Source organism: Macaca nemestrina, chromosome 4 (assembly GCF_043159975.1).
Source record: "Macaca nemestrina isolate mMacNem1 chromosome 4, mMacNem.hap1, whole genome shotgun sequence".
NCBI classification, from domain to species: domain Eukaryota; kingdom Metazoa; phylum Chordata; class Mammalia; order Primates; family Cercopithecidae; genus Macaca; species Macaca nemestrina.
The window spans coordinates 127,252,717-127,274,076 of NC_092128.1; the positions used below are offsets into that span (position 1 = coordinate 127,252,717).

The 21,360-nt window shown below is 44.7% G+C and overlaps 2 long non-coding RNA genes across 8 annotated transcripts in view; both read left to right on the forward strand.

Annotated features, from left to right (window-relative positions):
• The first annotated feature begins 11 nt into the window (after positions 1-11).
• Positions 12-13,819, forward strand: LOC112424717 (uncharacterized). Of its 2 annotated transcripts, none has more exons than XR_011622414.1 (7): positions 12-459; positions 4,561-4,671; positions 5,746-5,877; positions 9,215-9,430; positions 10,316-10,492; positions 12,544-12,606; positions 12,838-13,818. It is a non-coding gene; the product is annotated as an uncharacterized lncRNA (long non-coding RNA). The 2 variants fall into 2 exon arrangements; XR_011622415.1 differs by lacking the exon at positions 12-459 and adding an exon at positions 3,077-3,300 and having other exon boundaries at positions 12,838-13,819.
• Positions 13,820-14,503: 684 nt separating this feature from the next.
• Positions 14,504-21,360, forward strand: part of LOC105463725 (uncharacterized) — a 29,685-nt gene continuing 22,828 nt past the window's right edge. For all 6 annotated transcript variants that reach the window (XR_011622411.1, XR_011622410.1, XR_011622407.1 and 3 more), the window contains exons 1-3: positions 14,504-14,978; positions 16,298-16,356; positions 17,463-17,947. This is a non-coding gene — a long non-coding RNA (uncharacterized lncRNA). The remainder of the gene's footprint in view (positions 14,979-16,297; positions 16,357-17,462; positions 17,948-21,360) is intronic.

The window sequence follows — 21,360 nt, forward strand, 5'->3', positions numbered from 1 at the left end:
CCCCACCTCGAGTTCCGATTGGGTCCGCGTGAGAGGCGGGCCTCTGCGCCGTCACAGGGGCGCGCCTCCGTTGACGTCACAGGGGCGGGCCTTCGGTGACTTTATGAAGGTGGTCCTTCGGCTTCGTTACAGGCTGGCGTTCGGCGTTGTCACCTGGGCGGTACGGTGCTTAGAGTTAGGTAGTCTTCTCAGAGTGGAGCGACCTCCCCGCCAGGTCCTGTGTGTTGCTGGCTGGAAAAGGGTGGCTGACAAACTCCGACCCATTCACAGTGTTTATGTGGTCAAAAATAGAAAACTATGTCCGGGCGCGGCCAGCGGGAGGAGCCCTTCAGGCCAAGAGCGGCATGGCGCGACCCCATCTCTGTAGTCCTACCTCAGCTCCCCAGCTACTTGAACCCCATGGTTCAAGGCTTCAGTGAGCTATGATCCCACCACAGCATTGTAGCCTGCGAGACTGAGGTAAACCCTGTCTAAAAAAATAAAAAAGAAAACTAACCAAGTGCGCACTGCTTAAAGAAAACATGAGGCTGGCTGGGCCCTGTAATCCCAGCATTTTGGGAGGCCGAAGCAGAAGGATGGATGGCTTGGGCGCAGGAGTTCGAGACCGGCCTGGGCAACATGACAAAACCCCCGTCTCTACAAAAGATACACAAATTAGCCCAGCGTGGTGTGCGCCTGGCTTAGCTTTTGTATCTTTTGTAGAGCTGGGGCGGGGGGGGGGGGGTCTCGCTGTGTTGCCCAGGCCGGTTTCGAACTCCTGGGTTCAAGTGGTCTTCTTACCTTGGCCATCCGAGTTTTCGGGATTACAGGCTTGAGCCACCGCGCCTCACCTGGGTTAGGCTATTTAATAGCATAAGAAAGTGTTAAGTGGCTCAGGCCTGTAATCCCAGCACTTTGGGAGGCCAAGGCGGGTGGATCACCTGAGATCAGGAGTTCGAGACCAGCCTGGCCAACATGGTGAAACCCAGTCTCTACAAAAAATACAAAAATTAACCGGGTGTGGTAGAGCATTCCTGTAGTCCCAGCTACTCGGGAGGCTGATACAGGAGAATCACTTGAACCCAGGAGGCGGAAGTTGCAGTGAGCCGACATCCCACCACTGTACCCCATCCTGGGCTACGCAGCGAGACTCCAAAGTTTGACACCAGCCTGGGCAATGTAGTGAAACCCTGTCGCTACAAAACAAAAGACCCAGGTGTAACTGTGTCCACCTGTGGCCCCAGCTACTTAGGAGGCAGGAGAATCACTTGAGGCCAGGAGCTTAAGTCTGCAGTGAGCTATGATCATCTCAACTGCTTTCCATCCTGAGCAACAGAATGAAACCATGTCTCTGGATAGCTAGCTAGCTAGATAATCGATACGTAGTTTTCTATCATAGTTTTTTCCCCTAGATTTGAACATGTTTTTCTAAAGTAGCATTCAACACATCAGCATTTTACAGTGTTATTGTTAATATTATGTTTTTCTGAAATACAGTATCCTTCACAAAAGCAGTTTTGTCTTTCAAAGCACATAGATAGGACCTCAAGTGAATTTGTCTGATGTTGGCGACCTTGGTACCCTTTTGTCCACTTCATTGGAGCAGTCAGTCAATAATTTCAGGTTACTATTGGTCTTAGAAGAAGAGCCCAAAGGCAACAAGCAAGGGTGCTGGTGTCCAGTTACCTTCTAGAAGCATTTTCACCTTCCCCTAAAGTTTCCCTTGATGAACATAGAAGTAGTGTATGTAGAATTGACCCAGTGCTGCCCTGGCAACTTTGTATATTAGGCCAAATTTACATTTTTTACCTTTGTGAGAGGCACCCTGGTAGGCTAGTGGAGTTACACACACAGTCTGATCTCAGCTGCACTGTCCAGAGATGCAACACGGTCCAATCAAATAACATTCTCTGAGCCCGTTTCTTTAGCTGTAAAGTAAGAATAACAATTATACTCATCTAAAAAGACAGCTTATTGTATTTGAGTGGTCTTTTATTTTCTATGAAACTGTCTTTAACACAGTAATTATTTTCATTTCCATACCACATTTGTTTTTTGTTTTGTTTTTGATTTTTTTTGAGATGGAGTCTGTTTTTGTTTTTGTTTTTTTTTTTGAGATGAAGTTTTGCGTTGTTGCCCAGGCTAGAGTGCAGTGGCATGATCTCCACTCACTGCCACCTCCGCCTCCCAGATTCAAGAGATTCTCCTGCCTCAGCCTCCTGAGAAGCTGGGACTACAGGTGCCCACCACCACACCCAGCTAATTTTTTTAAATTATTATTTTTAGTAGAGATGGGATTACATCATGTTGCCCAGGCTGTTCTCAAACTACTGACCTGAAGTGATTCACCTGCCTTGGCCTCCCAAAGTACTGAAATTATAGGCGTGAGCCACTGAGCCTGGCCTTTTTTTAAAATAAGGATTTCTTGGCCAGGCGTGGTGGCTCACACCTGTAATTCCAGCACTTTGGGAGGCCAAGGTGGGTGATCACCTGAAGTCGGGAGTTCAAGACCAGCCTGACCAACATGGAGAAACCCTGCCTCTTCTAAAAATACAAAATTAAACAGACATGGTGGTGCATGCCTGTAATCCCAGCTACTCGGGAGGCTGAGGCAGCAGAATTGCTTGAACCCAGGAGGCGGAGGTTGCAGTGAGCTGAGAACAGGCCGTTGCATTCCAGCTTGGGCAACAAGAGTGAAACTCCATCTCAAAATTAAAAAAAAAAAAAATTCCTAAAATGATATTTTCAGTATTTTATAGATGATGTGTGTGCAGCAATCTTAATAGGACGTTACCTGACACTTTGCAGGACTAGAAGATGATGGTGGCAGCTGATTTGATCCATTTGTCTCTAATTCTCTCTTTTTTTTTTGAGATGGAGCCTTGCTCTGTCGCCCAGGCTGGAGTGCAGTGGCATAATCTCGGCTCACTGCAACCTCTACCTCCTGGGTTCAAGGGATTCTCCTGCCTCAGGCTCCTGAGTAGCTGGGATTACAGGCACGTGCCACCACACCTGGCTAATTTTTGTATTTTTTTGATAGAGATGGTGTTTCACCATGTTGGCCGGTCTGGCCTGGAACTCCTGACCTCAGGTGATGTGTCTGCCTCGGCCTCCCAAAGTGTTGGTATTTCAGGTGTGAGCCATCGCACCTGGCCCAGATGTCTCTAATGCTAATGTGAAATGTATTGCAGGATCATAGCAGAGTGAGTTGCTGGTATATCCACAAGGAAATGAGCATGGAACTCTCACAACAGCTGCCCTGAGTAGAGTGTGTGTGCTGTGCTTGAATACCTCACTGCTCATTTATACACAGGCTTTCTGGTAACTGAGTCAACAGTATCTGTTTCATAAGTAATGTATCCCTATTTTCTCTCCTTCCTTCCTTCCTTCCTTCCTTCCTTCCTTCCTTCCTTCCTTCCTTCCTTCCTTCCTTCCTTCCTTCCTTCCTTTTCTTTCTTCTTTTCTTCTTTCTTTTCTTTTTTGTTGAGACAGGGTCTTGCTCTGTTACCCAGGCTTGAGTACAGTTATGTGATCTCGGCTAACCACAACTTCTGCCTCCCGGTTTCAAGCGATTCTCCTGCCTCAGCTTCCCAAGTAGCTGGGATTACATGTGCCACCACTCCTGGCTAATTTTTGTTGTCTTTTGAGACGGAGTTTCACTCTTGTTGCCCAGGCTGGAGTGCAATGGCACGATCTCGTCTCACTGCAACCTTTGCCTTTTGGGTTCAAGCGATTCTCCTGCCTCAGTGCCCTGAGTAGCTGGGTTTACAGGCATGCGCCACCGCACCTGGCTAATATTGTATTTTTAGTAGAGACGGGATTTCTCTATTTTGGTCAGGCTGGTCTCTAAACTCCCGACCTCAGGTGATCTAGCCTTCTTGGCCTCCCAAAGTGCTGGGATCACAGGCATGAGCCACCGCGCCCAGCCTAATTTTTGTATTTTTAGTAGAGATGGGGTTTCACCGTGTAGGCCAGGCTGGTCTCGAATTCCTGACCTCAAGTGCTCTGCCTGCCTTGGCCTCCCAAAGTGTTGGAATTACAGGCGTGAGCCACCATACCTGGCCAGCTCTATTTCTTTAACCCTACACATTTTGCACATATTAAAAGTATTTGAACATACAATTATCCAGCTTCCCTTGTTTATGTATGCTTGAATTTTGTATAATCTTGAATTTTTTTCCAATCTAAGCTTTATTTTATCCCCTTCTATATTCGTATAGTTTTAGGTGGCTGTCTTCATTGAAAGATTTTTCTCAAAAGCCTTAAAATAGAATACAGTTCTTGGCAACAATTTGAAAGTTATTTGAGGAGAAGGGAAGATTTATAATGATGACTCAAATGAAGCAAACTCAAAAGTAATGAAGCAAGACGGAGGAAAAAGCAGTATTCACTTGAGCACGTCCCAAAAGAATAACATTTCAAATGTAACTAGAAAAAAGTGTGCTGAAGGTCACAATAGAGAAATAATTATTAATACTCAAAATACCTTTAAACCTCCACTCAACTTTTGAATGTTGTTGACCAGGAGGTGGCTGTAACTCTACAATGGTTCCTTCAATAATGACCATTTTCTTTTTCAAGATGATGATGATTCTCCACCTTCTAAGAGACCAAAGACCAACGAGCCACTATAGCCACCACTCTTGGAACCCGCCAATGCTGGGCAACGGAAAGTGAAGGAGTTCAACTCTGGTAAGTTCTCAGCGAAATCTACAACCTTTTCCTTCATCTTCTGGACTCTCAATGTGACTAATGAAAGTTACAACATGCTTTGCAGGGGGAAACGCTTTAGCATGTATTACTGCATTGTAATCTCATCTTTGTAAGGCCAGGAGCATTTTGAAAGTCACATTACAGACAGTGTTTAAATATAGTTTGAATTTACCAAAGCATAGGACATTGTATTATCTCATATTAATTAGTTGGCTTAAAATTAGTGCTAATGACTTAGTAATTCAATGATTTCTCTTAGCTTTAAAACCTTCTTTATTTCAGAACCATTTCACCTCTTGGTTTTCATTTTTGCTGTGTGTCACTGCCTACCAGCTGCTAATTTATTAACTCCCAGTGGTTCATGTGTCCTGTGAAGGGACTGCATGAGATTTTAGTAGCAAATTATGTTGATGATTTGTATTTTAAATAAATAGTTTGAATGAATAGAATATTAAGCTTGTAAAAATTTTAAAATAGTATTTTAATATTCTACTGTGTCATAGTCACAATGATTGGATGTATATTGAATTTATACATACATTAACTTGTTATATGTTTATATTCTTTAGCATTCTGACTTGCAACTATATATCTGTCAAGTCTTTTTTTTTTTTCCCCCCAAGAAGATTAGACTCTTGATTTATTGAGGCATCTGTTAAGTGGCCCAGGCTCTGTGTAGGCGGTGAGGTTAAAACAGGAAGAAGGGTGGTGAGAGGCAGGGGTGCCAGGATTAGATTGGAATACTTGGGGGTGCTCTGAGGCTTCTCAAGTTTCCCTGGTCCTGGCTGGCTGTGCTGCTGGCCTGGGCATCTGATGAGCCTGCAAGGGTGAATCCCGAGAGGTGGGTGGTCCAGGGGCTAGGGCAGGGACTTTGGAGTCACGCTATTGGCTTTGAATTTAGACTCCTACACTTAGTAGCTGTGAACTCTCCGTGCCTCAGGGACCTGCAGAACTGTGCTCTGTCTGAGCCAGGTCCCATTCAGGCACTGGAGATCCATCCAGAGGGAAACCACTATCCACTGTCTTCTCAAGCAGAGCCTTGTCTCCTTCTAGGCCCTCACAATCCAGTGGAGGAGGTGAAACTCATCTGCCTCCGTCCCTCTGGTCGCGCCTCATGCCAAGTGCATCAGTGGACATGGGCCATGCTCCTGGGCTTCCGAAGTTGGAGAAGGTTGCCAGGCTCAGGTAGGTACATTAGAGCAGCTGCTGCCCTCTGGACACAGTGACAAAAGAATACTCTGGGCCTGGAGCCCTGGTCTGGGGCATCGGGCAAGGCTCTTGCACTTCTCGGAGCCCATTTCCCCATCTGGATAGTGTGCTGATTCTATCTCCCTGTGGGCACTGAGGGCTCAGTGTTAGAGAGTCAGCTTCCGGGGTTTGGGCTGTAATTCCCCTTCAGCCCCGTAGCTGGGGGTAGCCAGGGACTTTGTCAGGATTAACCTAGGTGTCATTCTAGCTTCCTGCCCCTGGCTTGGGCTCAGCATCTGAAGTAGTCTAGGCGGCAGGTGGTCCTGGTGGGGGTTGGGGATTTTCCCCACTCTGAGGTCACACCCAGAGCCAGAAATGTTGGTGCCTGCTCTGGGCAAAGGTGCCAGCCTGTGCGAGAAGAGCGAAACTCCGTCTCAAAAAAAAAAAAAAAACTTCCACTATTTCAAGGGGCTCACATCTCTCTAAGGGCCCGGTAATTGGCCTGATCTGGCCTGCACTTGGCCCCCAGGGTGCGGGTAACACCCCACCTTACCTGGCTTCTTTCTGCCAGGGCCAATCTTCAGACCTCAGGACTTTCCAGCCTATCCCACCTCCCTCTCTGGCCAGCCTTGAGCCCTTGTGGGTCCAGCACATTTTCCAGGCTGTCTCCTGGTTGTCCTTCTGCCTCAAGGTCTGGATCATGCTGCTCCCCCTCCCACTCACCAAGACCCACAAGGACCACTCCACACCCAGCTCAGCCCCATCCCCTTGGATAGTCCTTTCTCTTTCCTCAGGTGGCCAGGTGCATATCTTGGTGTCAGGACCTTCACTGCACCTGGGAATGCCTACTGGTCACCTCGGTGACAGAGACCAAGGCATTTACTTGATATGACTGCCCTGGTTCAACTGTCTACATGGCCAGGGAAGAAGTCAGTAATAGGCTTTTGACTTGCTGAAAGGATCAGTTCTCCTGGCCCCATGGTCTAGGGATGGAGGATGCTGCAGGAGATGTACCCCTCGCTTCCCAGCTGAGGACTGTGGGTCATCTCAGGGCAATTTCACAGTCCCCACATGCCCCACCCCCTCAGCTCTGCAAATACCAAGCAGTGCAGCCTGCCTAGGGGACAGTGGGCTCGGGTGCCCAGGTAGTCGCTAGAATGCCCTTGGCAGGCCCCTCACCTAGGTGCTCCCACAGCTCTGTAGCAAGAGTTCTAACCTTTTTTGACTGTGGAGCCTGCTGAGAATAAGCTGTGGACTGTTTTCCAGAAAGGCATGTACATGCTCTCCATGCAAAACCTTGCATTGTGGCCAAGCGCAGTGGTCACGCCTGTAATCCCAGAACTTTGGGAGGCCGAGCTGGTCGGATCACCTGAGGTCAGGAGTTCGAGACCAGCGTGCCCAACATGGCGAAACCTCATCTCTACTAAAAATGCAAAAAATTAGGCGTGGTGGCGGCCACCTTACAGGTGGCCTTACACCTTATAGCCTACTCTGGAGGCTGAGGCAGGAGATTCACTTGAACCCGGGGGGCAGAGGTTGCAGTGAGGTGAGATTGCACCACTGCACTCCAGCCTTGGTGACAAGAGCGAAACTCCATCTCCAAAAAAAAAAAAACAAAAACAAAAACAAAAAACCTTGCATCCTTTCGGGGGGCTCATCACACCTCCCTAAGGGCCCGGTAGTTGAATCCCTTGGACCTGAGGGTGAGAAACCTTGCTTCAGTTCTTCCCTGGGTGATCAGCCCAGGGTAAAGAAGGAGAAGCCAAAAAGGAGGACCCATGAGAAGGGCCCCCTCCTGGAGTTTGAGGCCCACTCCCTCCTCCCCTGCCTGTCCTCTGTCCACGACTCCTCCCTGCTGTGCCCCACTCCTGGGGCCATAACCATTTGGTGCTGTGTTTTTCTACAGGCTCCTGGGCACAAAGTGGGCAGGCTCACCTGGAGGGGATCAGAGTAACATGGGAGGAAATGAGGGGGAAAGCTGCCCTAGAACCGCGCCTCTCTTCCCCCTCATGTCACTGGGGTGCACTCCTCCCTCACCTCACTCAGGCAGTGACATGGGTTCCATGTGAGTGCTGTCCTGCTTCCTCTGCTGCCTGTTTTTTTCCTTAGGGCTATCATAAAACTTTCTGTTTCCCAGCTCTGCCAATCTGGTGGGACATTGGGCTTCCCTCTCACAGAGTCCTGGGGACAGGCCCATCCTGTATCATACCTGCAGAGAGACCCTGTTTTTCTCCACGGCTTGAGGAGCAGCCAGGTTCCATGAGTGAAACGCAGATCTGAACCATACCAAGCTGGGGTTGGGGTCCACACTCTCCTCTACTGAGAAGGAGCTAGGGATTCCAGCTAGGTGAGAGGGAGAGTGGGCAGAGCCAGACCAGACCAGGACTGATCCCCTGGAAAAAGCCTGCCATCAAAGGCCTTGGCGAGTGCTGGGTGCGGTGGCTCACTCCTGTAATCCCAGCAGTTTGGGAGGCTGAGACAGGTGGATCACTTGAGGTAAGGTGTTCAAGTCTAGCCTGGGCAACATGGCAAAACCCCATCTCTACTAAAAATAAAAAAATTAGCTAGGCGTGCTATGTTCCTGTAATTCCAGCTACTCAGGAGGCTGAGGCAGGAGAATTGCTTAAACTGGGGAGGCAGAGGTCGAAGTGAGCCAAGATTGTGCCACTGCACTCCAGTCTGGGAGACAGAGTGAAACTGTGTCTCAAAACAAAAACAAAAACAAAAAACACCATAATATGGCTTTGGCAGAGAGCCTGGCCAGGCAGTGCCTTCCCTTGGGTTTCTCCTGGGTAGGCCTCTGCCACGAGGAGGTGCTTCCTTTTGCCTGTCCATGGCCCACAGCAATGGAATGTCTGCTTCCGAGGGTTGGGTGGGGGACTGCTGGCAGAACTGGAAACTTCTTCAGGTGGGTTTTTTAGTTTGTTTTGTTTTTGTTTTCGAGATAGAGCCTCGCTCTTGTCACCCAGGCGGGAGTGCAGTGGTGCAATCTCAGCTCATTGCAGCCTCCACCCCCCAACCCCAGGTGCAAACAATTCTCATGTCTCAGCCTCCTGAGTAGCTGAGATTACAGGTATGTGCCACCATGCCCGGCTAATTTTTGTATTTTTTGTAGAGATGGCACTTCGCCACGTTGGCCAGGCTGGTCTTGAACTCCTGACCTCAAGTGATCTCTCCTCCTCGGTCTCCCAAAGTGCTGGGATTACAGACATGAGCCACCGAGCCCAGCCCCTTCAGATGGGTTTTGAGGCTTTACTACTAGGTTCCCGTGGCTGCTGCAACAAATTACCACACACTTAGTGACTTAAAACAACACAAATTTATTCCCTTACAGTTCTGAAGACCAGAATTCTAAAGTAAGTCCCACTGAAGCAAGGTGGCAGCAGGGTTGTTGCCTTCCGAGGCTCTGCGGGAGAATCTGTCTCCTGGCCCTGGAGGCGGCCTGCACTTCTCAGCTTGTGCTGCACGTCCTGAATGACTGGAGTTTCCTGCTTCCGTCACTACACCTCCCACCCTCTCCATCACCTTCTCTGCTCTTATAAGGATCCGGGTGAGTACATTAACCCCGCCAGTACAAGCCAGCCAAAGACCCTTAACTTCATTATATCTGCAAAGCCCCTTTTGCCATACAAGGTCATGTTCACCAGTTCCCGGGATTAGGATATGGGCATCTTGGGGGCATCAGCCTGCTACAGCTAGGCTGCAAAACTGTTACACCCTCCTGGTGTTTCAAAGATTGAGAGAAAAAGGGTTGGCATTTTTTGCTTAGGGGTCCCTCTTAAACTTGTACCTTTAAGGTCTGGGGTCCCCTTTAACCTTGTTTTTGTTTTTGTTTTTTCTTTTTTGAGGTGGAGTGTTGCTCTGTCATCCAGGCTGGCAGTAGCATGGTCTCGGCTCACTGCAATGTCTGCTTCCTGGGTTCAAGTGATTCTCTTGCCTCAGCCTCCTGAGTAGATGGGACTATAGGCACCCACCACCATGCCTGGCTGTTTTGTATTTTTGGTAGAGATGGGTGGGGGTGGGGAGGGGAGTTTTTTGGCTATGTTACCCTGAGCTCAAAGCCATCCGCCTGCCTCTGCTGCCGAAGTGCTAGGATTACAGGCCTGCACCACCACACCCAGCTGCTGTAAAGTCTTATTTCCACACAGCTGAGACATGTTTTAGGAAGTTTCCTAAAAGACCCCTGGAGACCTCCTCATTGTGGCCTCCCTGTTACCGTGTTTAATTTGATTGAACTTTTCTGCCCTCCTGCTTTTCAGCTTCTCTAATAGTCTCTCATTAAACCAATTCTAAGAACCGCCAAAGAAGGGAAATTTTTTTTTGAAAGCAGTAAAATGATGTGGACTGTTAGAATGTAAAATATATGAAATAAGTTCTTATATGTTAGTGCTGCTCTGACATAGGGATGTATTATTGAGAATCAGCTTTTGCTCAGTTTTCAGAGAAATGGAATAATCGTATTGCTGATCTACATAAGCAAGTTGAAGAATTGTCTGAAAGAAAATATGGTATGTCTAAACTGGAAAAGTCCTGTAATCCTGTGTTCATGAGCATTTACACAGTGGAGTTACTCTTCATCATGGGGGTACCGTGGACAGGCCCAGGGCTGCCGGTGAGTCATGCCTCCTTACACGTTTCTCCTTGTCAGGTGCTTCGTAGTGTCTAAATATTGGAAACACTCTCTGTTTCTAAATTGCTGCAAAGCTAAGGAAAAGTTGTGTTTCTTTAATTATTAGCATTTCTTTTAAACTTTCAGCATGGAGATTGGGAATTTATTTACATATTTATTGCAAAGCCCTGGATCTTAGGGATTTCACTGAATTATTATTATTATTTTTTGAGACAGAGCCTCACTCTGTCACCCAGGCTGGAGTGCAGTGGTGTGATCTCTGCTCATTGCAACCTCTGCCTCCTGGGTTGAAGCAGTTCTCTGCCTCAGCCTCCTGAGCAGCTGGGTTTACAGGCGCCAGCCACCACGTCTGGCTGATTTTTGTATTTTTGAGAGATGGTATCATGATCTTGGCCAGGCTGGTCTTGAACTGCTGACCCACCTGCCTCAGCCTCCCAAAGTGCTGGGATTACAGGTGTGAGCCACCATGCCTGGCCAAATGTTATTTTTTAAAATGAATTGTTTCTCTTAGTCTGCTTCGTTAAATTTGGAATTCGTCCGGGCATGGTGGCTCACGCCTGTAATCCCAGCACTTTGAGAGGTCGAGACAGGCAGATACTTGAGGTCGGGCGTTCAAGACCAGCCTGACCAATGTGGAGAAACCCCATCTCTACTAAAAATACAAAATTAGATGGGCACATGTCTGTAATCCCTGCTACTTGGGAGGCTGAGGCAGGAGGATCGCTTGAACCCGTGAGGCAGAGGTTGTGGTGAGCCGAGATTGCACCATTGCACTCTAGCCTGGGCAAAAGGAGCAAAACTCCATCTCAAAATAAATAAATAAATAAATAAAAAGTCAGTACTCACCAAGGTGCCCCTATTGTCTCTACTTTTATCTTGCTGCATCACTGAGTTGACATTAGATTTCAAATTCGTCATTGCACTTACACTATTCTGTCCGGAAGCCACCTTTGCATAATGATGAAAGAAATTAGCAATTTGTTATTATCCTCTGTCTGTTGGTATATATCAAGTGCTTACCTAAAAAGAGCAATAACCAGTGGAAAACATCATGTGTTTTACTGTTTTTACTTGGATGACTATTTACTTGTAACCTACTAGCAAACTATAAAATTGTATGAGATGCAGAATTTTAACTGAATTGCTTTAAGTGAACGTTTAAACATGATAAACCATATTGATGGTATTTATGTTAATATACTTAAAGTGAACATTTTTTTCTTTATCATGAGCAATATAACCTACTCCTCAATGAAAATCTAGAATTAAATTTGCTAATGAATTCAGTAACATTTCCATAATATTTTTAGTTACGTGCTTAAGGTTCTCTTAGTGTTTCTCCCACTTTTTAATAGCTTATGCCTTTTTTGCCTTTGGTTTTTTTTGGTTCATTTTAAAGTAAAAATCTCACAACATGTGATACCTGGAAGCAGTGTAACGGTCTCACCTGGTGGTAAGACTGTAGGCTCTGGGGACACAGGCTGGCCATGTCTCTTCTCCTGTCTGAGCTTTAGTGTCCTCTTTTGTGGTCATGAGAACTGAAGATCTATCCTGAAGATTTGATAAGACAGTAAAGTGCTTCACATAATACCAGGCATATACATGCACAGTAAATGCTTCCTTCTTACATTTTTATTGATTGATTGAGACAGAATCTTGCTGTTTCACCCAGGCTGGAATGCAGTGGTGTGATCGTGGTTTCTGCAACATCCACCTCCTGGGTTCAGGCAATTCTCCTGCCTCAGCCTCCTGAGTAGCTGGGATTACAGGTGCCTGCCACCATGCGTGGTTAATGTTTGTATTTTTAGTAGAGACAGGGTTTCACCATGTTGGCCCGGCTGGCCTCGAACTCCTGACCTCGTGATCTGCCTGCCTTAGCGTTCCAAAGTGCTGGGATTAAAGGCGTCAGCCGCTGTGCCCAGCCTGTCTTTTCTTATCACAACCACCCTTGGTGATGAAATGTTAAATAAGTACTAGTGGATATTATTTTGCTTAATGTTGCCTAGTGAATATTAAGTATTCTTACCTTTCAGACATGAACTTATGAATTCAACAGGTGAAGATTTACAACTTGATTAAACAGCTTCAGGAGGTAGGTCTTCAATCTTAAGTCAGATTAGAAGATTATGTGAAATAATTATTTAAGATTTAACATTGAATTCTTTTAATGGTACCCTCCACATGAAATAATATGCCTCTAAGTATTAATTATGTGCCAGGACAAGAGAATTCATGTTGTCAAAATTCTCATACTCTCTAGAACAGTGAACTCATTTTCTTTTTATTAACCCATTAGAAATACATGTAAATATTGCATTTACGGGTAGACAGAACTGGAAGAACAGTATTTGTCCTACTTTTGAGATGCAAGATTTATCTGGCGTAATGCATTGAACAGATTATTATTGAAGTCTACACCGGTCAACTGAACAAGCATTCGTCAAATGTCCATGATACATAGGACAGAATTTTCTTTTAGAGTGTGGAGCCATGCATATTATCTTTTAATTAGATTTAGTTAGATATGTTTTTAAAGAAATAGAAATATAATTGATTTTCTTGTTTTGGCTCTGGAGTGGGGATGAAACAGAATGGGATGACACTGTTTAGATTTACTAAAATGGAAGGATAGCCAGTGAGATCATATCCCGTTTCCCTGGACCTTTGGCTTTTACAGGTTGAGCTATAAGAACAATTAGAAAAAGGGATATCATTTAAACACAATATGTTGAAAATAATAATTTCTACATATTGTGAATAATTGCACCTGCTAGCAGTTCTTTTTTTTTTTAGATGGAGTTTTGTTTTGTTGCCCTTGCAGTGCAGTAGTGTGATCTCAGCTCATGGCAAGCTCTACCTTCTGGGTTTAAGCAATTCTACTTGCCTCAGCCTCCCAAGTAGCTGGGATTACAGGCACCTGCCACCATGCCTTCCTAATTTTTGTAATCGTAGTAGAGTTGAGGTTTCACCATGTTGGCCAGGCTGGTCTTGAACTCCTGACCTCATGTGATTTATCCACATTGGCCTCACAAAGCGCTGGGATTACAGGCATGAGCCATTGGGCTTGGCCATAATTTTTTTAATAATGTTGTTTTATTTTAGAAAAGTAAATACAATGAGAGGACTTAGCTCCAGTTTTCTCTTACTGTTTTTTGTTTGTTTGTTTTGTTTTGTTTTGAGATAGAGTTTAGCTCTTGTTGCCTGGGCTGGAGTGCAATTCTGTGATCTTGGCTCACTGCAGCCTCCGCCTCCCGGGTTTAAGCGATTCTCCTTCTTCAGCCTCCTGAGTAGCTGGGATTACAGGCGCCCTCCCCAATGTCTGGCTACTTTTTGTATTTTTAGTAGAGATGGGGTTTCACTGTGTTGGCCAGGCTGGTCTCCAACTCCTGACCTCAGGTGATTCACCCGCCTCGGCCTCTCAAACTGCTGGGATTACGGGTGTGAGTCACTACAACCGGTTTTAATGGGATATTTCACTGCAGACTTTGATAAACAGAATATTAGCATTTTTGCTGTTGTTTTTATTTCACTCATTATTTAAGGTTTAACATTGAATTCTTTTAATGGTACCCTCCACATGAAATAATATGCCTCTAAGTATTAATTATGTGCCAGAACAAGAGAATTCATGTTGTCAAAATTTTCATACTCTCTAGAACAATGAACTCATTTTCTTTTTAATAACCCATTAGAAATACATGTAAATATTGCATTTACGGGTAGACAGAACTGGAAGAACAGTATTTGTCCTACTTTTGAGATGCAAGATTTATCTGGCATAATGCGTTGAACAGATTATTATTGTTCAATTTTTTGAACAATAATATTTTTATTTTATTGCTATTTTTCTTTAGACTCAATTATATTAACAGAAATAAAGATAAAAGTATAAAAGTTAAAGACCAGTACAGATTTAATAGTTATTCTATTCTACATAATTGTGTTTAAATGATATCCCTTTTTCTTTTTGTCCTTATAACTCAAGCTGTAAAAGCCAAAGGTCCAGTGATGATCCCATACCCTTTTTTCCAGTGTCATGTTGAAGATCTTTATGTAGAAGGCCGTTCCAAAGGAACTTTTTTTTGTGGTGGGGGATGGGGTTTCATTCTTCTTGCTCAGGCTGGAGTGCAATGGTGTGATCTTGGCTCACTGCAACCTCTGCCTCTTGGGTTCATGTGATTCTCCTACCTCAGCCTCCCAAGTAGGTGGGATTACAGGCGCCCACCATCATGCCAGCCTGATTTTTGTATTTTTAGTAGAGACGGGGTTTCACCATGTTGGCCAGGCTGGTCTTGAACTCCTGACCTCAGATGATCCTTCTGCCTCAGCCTCCCAACGTGCTGGGATTACAGATGTGAACCACTATGCCTGGCCAGGAATTTTTTGTAAGAAGGCTGTCTACTAATGGAATTCCTGACCTGGAGAGGATATTGCTGTCAAAGGAATGGATTCATTTTTTTATTAAAAGGTAAGACTCTTGGATTCTTATTGGACTCTCCTCTCTGTTCTGAGTAATAAATTTTTTTTATCGTTGACAAATATTTATTCACCACCAGGGTTATATTTAATTAAGTCTGAGTTATTTTATGGTTTTGTTTTGTTTTTTTTTGAGATGGAGTTTTGCTGTCCTTGCCCAGGCTGGAATGCAATGGTGCGATCTCGACTCAATGCCATGTCCGCCTCCTGGGTTCAAGCGATTCTCCTGCCTCAACCTCCTGAGGAGCTGGGATTACAGGCATGTGCCACTATGCCTGTCTAATTTTGTATTTTTAGTAGAGTTGGGGTTTGTCTATGTTTGTCAGACTGGTCTCGAACTCCCGACCTCGGGTGATCTGCCTGCCTCGGCCTCCCAAAGTGCTGGGATTACAGGCATGAGCACCTGGCCTATTTTAGGTATTTTTATCTTCCACTTTTTAATTTATCTGGGTCCAACATTGAGTAAGTCATGCCAGTGTTAGCTTTTAAAACGTGAAGACTGCCCTCATATGACTGGCACGCAATTGACATTTTCTTTCACAGTTTTCTGCTACTTTTGCTAAAGAAAATAGTATCCATGTCTTGTTTTTAAACCTGAGATTTTAAAGCCTATGGGGGAATAAATGATTGTTTTTATAGATGTGTAGAGGAAGATAGTCTTGAATGCAATGTGATATTAAAGGATCCCATTTAAGATTATTGTAATATGTTTCAAAGACCTGTGGGTTGCAAAGATACCAGTTTACTTGTGAGGACACATCCTCCACGAAGCACCTGATGAGACCATTTGCAATTATTATTTTGTTTGGTTACTGTATAGAAACCTCAAAAGAAGATTTAGTTGTGCTCTAGCATCCCAATTGTCTTGTCTTTTCTTAATTAATTAATTAATTAATTATTGATTTTTTTTCCCTCCTGAGATAGAGACTTGATCTTTCACTTAGGCTTAGAGTACAGTGGCATGAGGTTGGCTCCCTGCAATCTCTGCCTCCTGGGTTCAGGCAATTCTCCTGCCTCAGCCTCCTGAGTAGCTGGGATTACAGGCACCTGCCACCACACTTAGCTAATTTTTGTATTTTTAGTAGAGACGGGGTTTGACCATGTTGGTCAGACTGGTCTTGAACTCCTGACCTCAAGATCTGCCTACCTTGGCCTCCCAAAGTGTTGGGATTACAGGCGTGAGCCACTGTGCCCAGTCTGTCTTTTCTTTTCACACCCACCCTTGGTGATGAAATATTAAATATATACTGGTGGATATTACTTTGCTGAATATTGCCTAGTGAATATTAAGTATTTATTCTTACCTTTCAGAGATGAACTTATGAATTCAACAGGTGAAGATTTACAACTTGATAAATCAGCTTCGTGAGGTAGGTCTTCAGTCTTAAGTCAGGTTAGAAGATTATGTGAAGTAATGTTTAACATTAATTTCTTTTAATGGTAGCTTCTACATGAAATAATATGCCTCTAAGTATTAACTATGTGCCAGGACAGGAGAATTCACGTTTTCAAAATTCTCATACTCTCTAGAACAAACTCATTTTCTTTTTATTAACCCATTTTTAAATACGTGTAAATACTACATTTTGGCTAGACAAAACTGAAAGAACAGTATTTGTCCTACTTTTGAGATGCAAGATTAATGTGGCATAATGCATCGAACAGGTTATTATTGAAGTCTACACCAGTCAACTGAACAAGCATTCATCAAATGTCCATGATACTCAGGACATAAGAAGTTGTTTTTACTAGTATGGAGCCGTGCATATTATCTTTTAATTAGATGATTTAGTTAGATATGTTTTTAAAGAAATAGAAATATAATTGATTTTCTTATTTTGGCTCTGGAGTGGAGTGGGGATGAAACAGAATGGAATCACACTGTTTGCAATTACTAAAATGGAAGGACTGCAGCAAGATCATATCCCTAGTCTCCCCATAGCAAATGTCACATGCTAGCCTTTTTTTTTTTTTTTTTTTTAAGATGGAGTTTTGTTCTGTCGCCCATGCTGAAGTGCAGTGGTATGATCTCAGCTCATGGCAAGCTCACCTCCTGGGTTCAAGCAGTTCTCCCTGCCTTAGCCTCCTGAGTAGCTGGGATTATAGACCCCTGCCACCACGCCTGCCTAATTTTTGTATTTGTAGTAGAGTTGGGGTTTCACCATGTTGACCAGGCTGACCTTGGACACCTGACCTCAGGAGATTCACCCGCCTCAGCCTCCCAAAGTTCTGGGATTATGGGTGTGAGTCACTGCACTTGGATTTAATGGGATATTTCACTGCAGACTTTGATAAACAGAATATTAGCATTTATGGTGTTCTTTTTATTTTACTCATACTATTTTTCTTTGGACTCAGTAACAAGAACAGAATTAAAGATCAAAGTATAAAAGTTAAAGACCAATACAGATTCAATAATTATGCTTTTCTACATATTGTGTTTAAATGACATACTTTTTTCTTTTTGTTCTTATAGCTCCAACTGTAAAAGCCAAAGGTCCGGGGATGATCCCATACCGTTTTTTCCAATCTCGTGTTGGAGATTTTTATGTAGAAGTTCTTCCCAAAGGAATTTTTTTTTTTTTGAGACAGTTTTCACTCTTGTCACCCAGGCTGGAGTGCAATGGCGCGACCTTGGCTCACTGCAACCTCTGCCTCCTGGGTTCAAGCGATTCTTCTGCCTTTAGCTTCCCGAGTTGCTGGGATTACAGGTGCCCAGCACCACGCCAGGCTAATTTTTGTATTTTTAGTGGAGATGGGGTTTCGCCATGTTGGCCAGGCCGGTCTTGAACTCCTGACCTCAGGTGATCTTCCTGCCTCAGCCTCCCAAAGTGCTGGGATTAGAGGCGTGAACCCATGCCCGGCCAGAAATGTTTTTTTTAAAAAGGCTGTCTACTAATGGAGTTCCTGGCCTGAGAGGATATTACTTTCCAAGGAAAGAATTTCCTTCATTATTTAAGGGTAAGATTCCTGGATTCTTACTGGACTCTTAATCTCTGTTCTGAGTAATCCATCTTTTTTATTGTTGACCAGTAGTCATTCACCACTAGGGTTGTATTTAATGAAATCTGAGTTATTTTATGGCTTTTTTTTTTCTTTTGAGACCGAGTTTTGCTCTCATTGCCCTGGCTTGAGGGCAATGATGTGATCTCAGGTCATCACATTCTCTACGTTCCGGGTTCAAGCTGTTCTCCTGCTCGGCCTCCCGAGTAGCTGGGTTTACAGGCATGCGCCACCATGCCCAGCTAATTTTTTGTGTTTTTAGTAGAGATGGTGTTTCACCAGGTTGACCAGGCTGGTCTCGAACTCCTGACCTGGGGTGATCCACCCGCCTCGGCCTCCCAAAGTGCTAGGATTACAGCACTTTAATCCTATCACCGTGCCCGTCCTGGGCCTGCTTCTTTCATTCTCTTTTTCTTTTCTTTTTCATTAGCAGGTTAAAATTGGTGACTTACTCAGACACAAGCAAAAGAATATTAGCCCAGCTTTGGAAATAGGTGTGAGCCCATGTATGATTTTCCTAGTTTCTCCTTCCCCTTCGCTTTTTGCTCTCTTGTTAGTATGTTAATTGTTTTCTCTCTCTCAATCTTTTTTCCCCATTTCTTTGGCAGACATTTTTACTTGTCTTGGAAGAGTAGGTGAAGAGCTCTTTTTAGGACTCTTTGAAAGGGTACAATATGGATGACAGTCTTGGCTAATGGTAACCAGATCCAGGGAGCCGGGGTCAGTGTGAGCTGGAATCAGTTCAAATTAGCAAAACTATGGTACTCAGTGGCAGGAATACAAGTGACCGCAAATTATTCAACACATCTGGAAAGGGATACTGACATCATCCTCAGAATCTGTGGGGAATACACATAGCCCGTAAGACACATTCCTGTTTGACCCTAAAAAGATTCTTTGAAGAATAATACCCTTAGCAATTTTCTAGCCAGCTTGCCTGCTTATTTATCTTTGAGGACAACATGCCTCGTGGAGCTCCACAGTCCCCAGAGGATTCTACATTTGAAAGTGCTGAAGCTGAGAAACTCGGTCTTGGTGGACCCCAAGAGGTCTGCTTTTCCTTTACTCATTGTTCCTTTTTCTCCCCAGCAACTGGCATTGCTGTTTAAATGGGTTGTTCTTTGCCGTTTAATTTGTTTGGTAGTGGTGTGTAGGATTTGGGTTTTCTGAATACTTTCCCAGCTGGTGACTTGAGTGGTGGTTAGGGAGGAGCTGTTTTAGGGCTCTTCTGGAGCTATTGAGTTAGGTGTATGGATACTCACAGCTCGTCTGTTGAGGAGAATGCTGTTCTCATTGTGCTGCCTTTGGTGGTGCTGTGTGTGGCCCTTTAGATGTGGGTGGAGGTGAGTTGGGGCAGTTAATGAGATCTTTTTTAGGTGCTTTTGATAAAGTAGCCTGCACTACAGGATTCACTCTGACTTTTTTCCTTAACCTGCGCGTATTTCTCTGCTAGCCTTTTGCTGTCTTTCTCATGCCTTTGATTTTCCCAGCTCCTCGTGGTTGAATTTACGTAAGTGCTCTGCTGTGGTTTAAGTGTGTCCCCCAAAGTTTATGTGCTGGAAACTCAATCCTCAATGCAACAGTTGGGATGTGGGGCCTAATAAGAGAGCCCTCATGAATGAGTTAATGTTGTTATTATGGTAATAGATAAGTAATCACAGAGTGGTCTTATTATAAAAGAGAGTTCAGCCCCTTTTGCCCTCTTGCTGTCTTGCACTCTGTTGTCCTGCCTTCTGTCGTGGGATGATGCAGCAAGAAGATCCCTACTAGATGCAGGCCCCTCAACCTTGGATTTCATAGCACCCAGAACTACAAGAAATAAAGTTTCTTCCTTTCACCTTTTCCTTTCCTTTCCTTTCCGTTCCGTTCCTTTCCGTTCCCTTCGCTTCCCTTCCCTTCCCTGTTCTTCCGTTCTCTTCCTTTCCCCTCCCTTCCTCTCTCTCCCCCTCCCTCCTTCCCTCCCTTCCTCCTTCCCTCTTTCCCTCTTTCCCTTCCTTCCCTTCCCTTCCTTCCCTTCCTTGCCTTCCTCCCCTTCCTCCTTCCTGCCTTCCCTTTTTCCCTCCTTCCCTCCCTTCCTTCCCTTCCCTTCCCTTCCCTTTCCTTCCTTCCTTCCTTCCTTCCTTCCTTCCTTCCTTCCTTCCTTCCTTCCTTCCTTCCTTCCTTCCTTCCTTCTCATAAATTATGCAGTCTGTGGCATTCTTTTATAGCAGCATGAAATGGACAAAGACCGACTCCATTTTCAAGAGCAAGCCCTTTTGTAGTTTCTGAGCGAATTACGACTGCAAAGGAAGTTCTGTAGGTAGCCTCAGATCCACCACCTAGGAAGCATGCTACCAAGCAGTCCTAGTATCTAGGATTTGATCAAGTGCTGGGCAGCATGATACCTCTGCAATTTAGCACCTCCCTATGTACCTCCAGTTGGCTCAGCCCATCAGGGCTAAAACTACCCGTCATATCCTAGTGTCTCTTGTAGGCAGAAGCCTTGCCTGAACCCCAAGCTGCTTGGCTCACATTCTGTCTTGTGCTTTTTTTGTAGGGGGTTCAAACATACACAAAAGAAATAGGATGAACCTCCACGTACCCAACCCTCCGATTAAGCAGTTACCTCCATTTTTCCAGATTTGTTTCATCTGCTTTAATCTCCCTAAAAATTTATGTTTGTAAGGGAAAAACTGAATAAATAGCTAATTCTCCACCCTACCTCTCATTTTAAGTCACTTTTCAGAGTAGTAAGTTAGTGACCTAGTAACCTTCCCTCTAGTGACCAATAGTTTTTTTTTTCTGAATACCATCATGAACTCATAGATTATTGTTTGCATTTGATGTATTTCAGGCCATTGCAGTCTTTATTGTTTTGGATGCTTACATTGTCTCATTGAGGTTAATAATTATCTCTTCAAGTTGACGCTCCTGTCTTTTTGATGTGATCCTGTTGGACTTTGATGACTTCCTTGCTTTCTGGCAAAAAAGATGTTCCAGGATCAATATACTGTACCATACATGGAGTCAGCCATTTCTCTAGGTGGCCTTGATTCCTTTTAGTAGAGAACACAGTTTGGGGTCTTGGACTGAATGACTTTTGTGAACCTCCTCTTCTGAGACCACAGCCTGCATCCCTGCATATAGCCCATTTGGAACTCTCGCTGGGCACCAGCAGATCTCCTGAAACTGCTATATAGTTCTGCCTCACTCTTACAAAGATTCATCTCTTGAGAGTTTTGTGCTGTGTCCCCAGATGTGGTCTTTCTGGTTCTGAAGCTTTTGTTTCAGTCACCCTGAATTCCACCAGCCCTATACATGCCATACTTTGGATTGCTAACCCAACCCCAGTGGAGCCTCTTTGGTTAGAATAGTTGCCACACCCCATGCCT